The sequence below is a fragment of a genome, unplaced genomic scaffold (genome assembly GCF_019419815.1).
Source record: "Pyrus x bretschneideri cultivar Hongxiangsu unplaced genomic scaffold, Pyrus_bretschneideri_v1 Contig106, whole genome shotgun sequence".
Taxonomy (NCBI): Eukaryota; Viridiplantae; Streptophyta; class Magnoliopsida; order Rosales; family Rosaceae; genus Pyrus; species Pyrus x bretschneideri.
The window spans coordinates 955,069-961,992 of record NW_025999398.1 but is presented as its reverse complement, the minus strand read 5'-3'; the positions used below and the strand labels follow the sequence as shown (position 1 = coordinate 961,992).

Sequence of the window (6,924 nt, the reverse complement as noted above, 5' to 3'; positions counted from 1 at the left end):
CTTCTTTTTTAGGGGAAAAGTGCTTTTTCATTTTTAAAATCACAGCTCTATTGGAACTTGGAAGTGAGAAACGAAGTCACTTGAGGTAAACTATCAGACCTGATTAAAAATAAAGACAAAAGATAAATAATAGGAAGAAAATGAGAATAAAATGTATATGCCTAAGACCAAGGAACAATTTCAATCCATACAGGTTGGGATTAGGGGTTTCCGGTTTCAATTTGGATGTGTCCTGAAAAAATGGTATATGGATTTCGAGACTTGGTTGATAGCTTCATCTACATGTCTTCATGGCCACTGTGATCAATACATGAATGCTGCTGATTAACATGTTTGAGAATCCTTCTGCTCTGCTGCTACTAGTTCTACTTGTACCACTGGACGACAATCTTGAGTTTCGAATTGGCCATTGTTTTCTGCTCCCAGTACTAGTACATATTGTGTCAAATAATGATTTATATACCAATTAATATTTCACCCGACATTTTAACTTAAGGGCCCGGAGGAGTACTGAAAAATTATGATGAATCAACAAACATGCAACCCAACAGATGCTAATATAATCCGAATCACATATTTCAATAATAATTGTTTAGTTCGTTCTACATCAAGTGATGAAAGATATCAATATAAAATTCTACTCTTTTACATCAGGCAATGACGATGATCTTCACGAATCATATGCTGTGTAATGGCTGCTGCTCTGCTGCTCTGCTGCACACTGTTCATAAGGTTCAATTGCTTGTCAATTGCCATACACCAAAGTTCGTTTAGGAAAGGAAATGCACTTCAATCTGATGTCGCCGTACATGAAACCTAGGAATGAATAATATGCTTCTTTTAGTCACCAACTATAAATCTTAATTACCACCTTGTCACTCTGCAACTTAACTCGTTCCTAAAGTCAAAAACAGTTAGTACTTAAATTACAACCATCAATGAAACCAAAATGGAGAGTTTTGATTATCATTAATTACATATAGTAATCGGTCATGCTAATATGTGAAGTAAATGGCGCACACCTGTAAGTTTTAGTTGATGTTTCAGCTGTCCGATCAGTCACTCTGAGTGAAGATAATGGTCTTGAAAGGAACTCGATTGGTCAGCTTCATCGCAACTGCATGAATCTACTGGCCATATATTTGGACAACATTGACCCTGTAGCATTAATCCAGCAACAAAAAGAAGGATTATTTGTGAACAACTCTATACTTTACAACTGAGTTTTTCTTTGCCAAATTCGGAGGAATAAAAAGTTAAAAGGACTATACGTACCCATCGACACATATGTGCTTGCAACGGTTCATCTTATCGACTGTATAGCTCCAAAAACGGTGTCAAGGGACTTTGCAAGTCTCAGAATGTCAGAAAGTGGAAGGATATCCCAAATCTTTATAACCTGGATAAAAACTGAATTCTGCTGGATAACGTCTACACTCCAAATGAGATACAGCAGACTGTTGATTTCATACTTATATAACAGTTGAGCAGAAGTCCCAGCATCAAGTAGAATTTCTTTGTCATTCTGAGATTGGCGCCAACCAAGAGAAAGCCTTTCAAGTGAAGAAATTACTGACTGACAAATCTTCGTGTCTTTAACCTTTGATATGGAATTCTTAAACGCATTTGAGAACCATACCTATTTACAGAATACGAGCAATAAATGCTAATACAAACATTAATTCTAAACATCCTTGCTTGGAAATTTTATTTTTCTCCAGAAACTTGTAAGATAAATAGTACTCTATCTGGCTGGGATATTAAACTATGGTAACGCTCGAAAAGCAAAACTGCAGGCATCATAATTAAAAAGAAAAAGTCAAAAGTTGCAGCATCACCTTCCATTTTGCATTTTTGAACAACAAAGAATCTGGATCAAGTGGAATATGTAATTGGTCAAGTTCCAGCAGGGCTTCTGAGCCAACTTCTTATCTTCATTGGCATTAAAAAAACATTCTCGTTTCTTCGTATCAAGAATTAGCTCCTTCCAAATTGAGTTACTGTTAATCAAGATTGAACCGTGCGCCAGTATCCAAAGACAATACCTACAGACACGAGAACGAGTAATTAACTTTTAAACCACCTATTACTCGGACATACTACAACTGAGCTGCACTTCGTCAAAGAAGTACCTTGCACATGTTAAAACCACATTGGCTCGTTGCCGATTGGAGAGGAATCCCACAGAGCCCTTTCTATTAAATCTGACAGTGGATATAATTATCACATCCTCTTCACCTTGGAATCCATCAACAGATCACACACTTATGGAGAAGTCTGAGCCAGCTAAAACATCACTGTATTCTTTGACTCTATCTTGAATTGCATTAACTTGAGCTTTGTAAGGTGATATTACCCCAACACTAACCATCTTTTTGGATCGAGTGAATTCTGTCGTGAACAAGAAAAAATTAAGACAACTAAAGAGTAGTATACTACAAGAATGTTTCAAGCAGCATATATATATTCCAAGAAAAATTAAGAACTTTAATCAACTAGCTTACAACAATAATAACCTTTGTAAAGGCTAGAAACTATTTCATGAACCACAGCAACCTCAACCATGTTTTTCTGACTATGCCCCGCGATCAAATTCTTCTTTCCCATTTGCTATAATCATAAATGAGTAGGATCCGTACATTTTTCCATCAAGGAAGCACTTCTTGTAGCTCATTTCATTGAGATTTGGACCATTTAATATCTGATTGTCGTAAAATTCCCTTTTCAGAAACAAGCTGATTGAAGGTGCATCCTATACTGGAAATTGAGCGGGAGCATCTCGTGTCCTAACAGTACAAGTCTGTGGAACAAAACTTCTTCCAAATTCAGCCTTCTCAGAGATCTAATAGTTCAACGATCAAATATACTTAGTTCCTAGGATAAAATATTTATATGCTTCTAATTAATAATCTGAAAAACCAAAAGAGCATGTAAGAAGGATAAAACTCAAACCTTGCTTTCAACCAATGCAGGGAGTTGCCACTCACCTCCTATGAGAATAGCATGGTGAAGACCTGGTAGTTGTAACAGAATTGCTGATTCGCATTCTTTAAGCTGAGCAGCTTCATCAATGACTAACAATTCCAGGGGCACAATTCCGTCTGTATACAGTTTGGCAGAACTTGATGCGGTACAAGTTGATTTTAAACCCTCTAATTAATTCATACTAGTGAAACCCTAAACCCGCCCTAAATATCCATACATAACTAGTCATTCAAAGTGAAAAGTGAAAACAAACCTGGTGTTTGTAAAGATCTCTACTGAGAACATCCCGAAGAGACCGAAAGAAGACCAAATCGATCAAGCTTCTACCGGCAACTCCTTCCTTCTTCGCAGTAGTCTCCTCATCACGATCCATTAACTACGTACTTAAGAGTTCTTCTGGTATATATGATTGTTTCTCGCACTGGCAGCGATTACTATCTGCAAATATATCCAAGCAGGGTGAATATGCATGCAGAATTGCAGATGCAGTACTACTCTCTAGCTACTACCATCTGCAAATTTATAAAGTTTGAGCTCTTGGGTTTCCCATTCCAATTTAAAGGGAGGGAGGGAGAGACACTTTTTTGTAGGAAGAAAACGAAAGGCCACCACCTTGTATAATTAAGAGTATTCATGATTCGCATTGCTAACACCAATAGTCAGTCAGTCTAGAGACGTTGCAAGCTTTTAATTTCAGACAACCCAGCGTCCAATGCATTGCTCTAATAACCCTTCTTATTTGGGAGGTCTTTTATGAATCCATATTCAATCCGAGTGGTATGCAACATTAGGTAAATTTACCCAGAAAAAATGAAAATTACAAAGAAAAAAAAACATAGAACAAGGGACGCATCTGTTCTCCTACTCTTCCTCAATGTCAAGGCCTGGTACGCATTCCAAGCTCACATCGAAAACAACCGGACTACTTGGAGCCACCCTTGGTCTTCCCGGAGCCTTCAAAGAAAGCCAAATAAAAGCCTTACTGATCCTGGGATGTAGAGTCGTCACTTCCCGCCTATTTTCATGGACAAGATCCCTTCATCAAGTCCCTTGATCACCTGTTCTACTCATTTAGATTAAACGATTATTAGCAAACATTCTTTTTCCCTAAGATGCAGTTCAAAAGATGCAGTAAAAAGCCTTGAGACATCGCTTCAGTCATACGCAATGAATCGCCAAAAGATTATTTATGCTTTGCTTCTTTAGGGTTTCTTCATTTTATTAATCTTCTTGCTTTCGTGATTGTATAATAACATGCTATCGCAAAACAACATCAAACCTCTCATTCCATTATTTTCTGTGTTAGTGTGTAAATTGTGATATGATATGGCAGTGTTAGTTCTAGCTCATATTGCTAGAATAATTAGTTAAACGTTGATTTTGATGTATCTTCCTTATTTGAGTCTCATAGGTCTCAAGTAAGTAAGTTGCCATGTGTCTACATCTCATAGGATGTAAGATGAAGGGCTGAGATTGTCCTTAGATGTATTTTGAATACTGCCAAAAGAGTATTACCGTTGGAATGTGATGGAAGATCAGTGTGAATGAATTTATAGAGTCATATTCTCTATTGCTTCTCCCTCTTTCTCTCACTTCATCACCTGCCATTGTTGTACTAGAATTACTCTAAATTCCTGGTGAATCTGTGAAATCATAGCTCACAATGTACTCATTTCTTCCTAATTCTAACATGGCCTCAGAGCCAGGTTCGGTGAAACTCTGGGCGTCGACTCTGTGAGAGTTCATTCTCGCAACATTTCGTTGCAAAGAAATCAGTGAGAGCGAGAGGTCAGATCTTAGTCTAACAAGGCTAGGTCTGGCGGAGGGGAGCTTTGCGCTCCGATATTCAACGGAGAGAACTTTGATTTCTGGTAAATTCGAATGAAAATTTTTTTCCGATCTAACAAGATATGGAGCATTGTTGAGACGAGTTTTTCTTCTCCAGCGAAGGCGGAGGGCGAGGTAACAGAGGCAAAGATGAAGTTGTATTGTGAAAATTTGGTCAAGGATGCAAGGGCTCTTCGAATCATCCAAGGAGCTATATCGGATCAAATTTTTCCATGCATTGCAACTCTGGAAATTGCGAAGGCAGTTGGGATATTCTGAAGCAAGAGTTCTTAGGATCTGTGAAATTACAAGGTCTTCATCGTGATTTTGAGTATACTCGTATGGGTGAAGGTGAATCTCTAGCTGCATATCTGGCTAGGTTGTTTGATTTGATAAATTAGATGAAAAGTTATGGTGAAGATCTTAGTAATCAAAGAATTGTGCAAAAGCTGTTGATCAGTTTACCTAAATCATATGATAGTATAACTTATGTTATTGAAAATACTAAAGATATTGATGTGATTGATGCACAAGATGTGGTTGTCATATTGAAAGGGTATGAACTGAGATTAACTAGACATGGAGAAAGCAGTACTGTGCTTGCATTTGCTAGTCTGGATATTTCATCTAAGAATAGTAAATTTGGTAATCAAAATACCAATGCTAGTGGAACAAAATCTCAGAAGAATTTCAAGTCCATAGGAAAACTGTGGAATAACAAGATCACTCCAGGTGTAAGGAATGAGACTACTAACACAGGTGGTGTGTGAAGATATTGTGATAGGCTACTATGGAGAGTGTGGGGCGAAAGGGAAAATTAAATGTCACAAGTGTGGGAAACTTGGTCATATCACCAGGGTACGCAATCTGAATAAGAATGTTCAACAAGGGAACTTTGCAAACAAAGTGGAAGAACCTAGAAATCTTTTCCTGGTTAAGCAAACAACTGAGGTGAAAGTTGTGAGTGATATATGGTATATAGACAGTGGGTGTAGTAACCATATGACCTCCAGAGAAGATCTACTTGTGGATATTGACATAAGTGTTAGAGCAAAAGTGCAAGTTGGCACAGAGGTTCTTGTTGATGTGAAGGCCAAAGGAACTCTTGTTATTAACACTAAGAAGGGAGAGAGATATATAAGTGATAGAAGCATATTTATGCAACTTTGTTAGCCTATTTCCTTGCATTTACTCAGTTAGTTTATATTTATTAGAGTGTTTTAAGCTATTTTTGTGTGTTTGTAGGTTCAAATGACAAAAGTGGCAAGAAAATGCAATTTGGAGCATTTTAGAGCAGTTTTGGACTGGAATGGATAGTTTGCATATGGAGTACAAGGAATGGACCTTTTTGGTGCTTAAAAGGTGCTAGGAATGTGCAAGGAATCAGGAAGAATTAATTAAGGCTTGGAATCAGCTGAAAACAAGGAGACCTTATCCAATCTTATTTTATCCAAACCTTATCCAAACTAAACTTATCTTATCAAATCCTAATCTTATCTTACCTTATCTCCAGCTGCAAGGGGGATTCCTTATCATATTAAACCGCCTCTTATCTGATTTCTAGGAGTCCTAAAACAATGCTAAGAACTAATCCTTTTCCTCCACAAACAATGCCGTGTATCTGCCCTATAAAATGCACACCTTTGCCGCATAATTGAGAGGAGAGCCTAAAAGAGAATTTCAGAGAAAAATACAAAGAGTGCCGCAACAAGGAAGGAAGGAGAAGAAGAAGCTTGGTGCCGTGACCTGCAATTTGCCATTGGAGTGCTGGAGCGTTTCTAGGTGTATTCTATCCTTAGTTTTAGTCCAATGTTTGTTTTAATTTGGTTTTCAATTATAATGAACATGTGGAACTAATTTCTTTTTAGCTAGGGGTGAATTCGAAGCCATGGACATATGTTTTATATGAATTGATTTCATTCAATTATTGTTTCGTAAAACATGAATGTGATTTACTTATCTGTTTGATTGATAACTCATTCTTGTATGTTGATTAAGGATGCATACTTAGTTTGCATGCATGAATTTGATGCTAAAATATAAGGGAATTTCACCTAATCGTTATGAACTTATATTTATAAGTAGTGGAGGTTGCTAGTCACAATCGTGTTA

At 37.3% G+C, this 6,924-nt stretch overlaps 1 pseudogene; it reads right to left on the bottom strand.

Moving 5' to 3' along the window:
- Nucleotides 1–1,127: 1,127 nt before the first annotated feature.
- LOC103941153 lies at nucleotides 1,128–3,358 on the bottom strand (annotated as a pseudogene).
- Nucleotides 3,359–6,924: the final 3,566 nt, after the last annotated feature.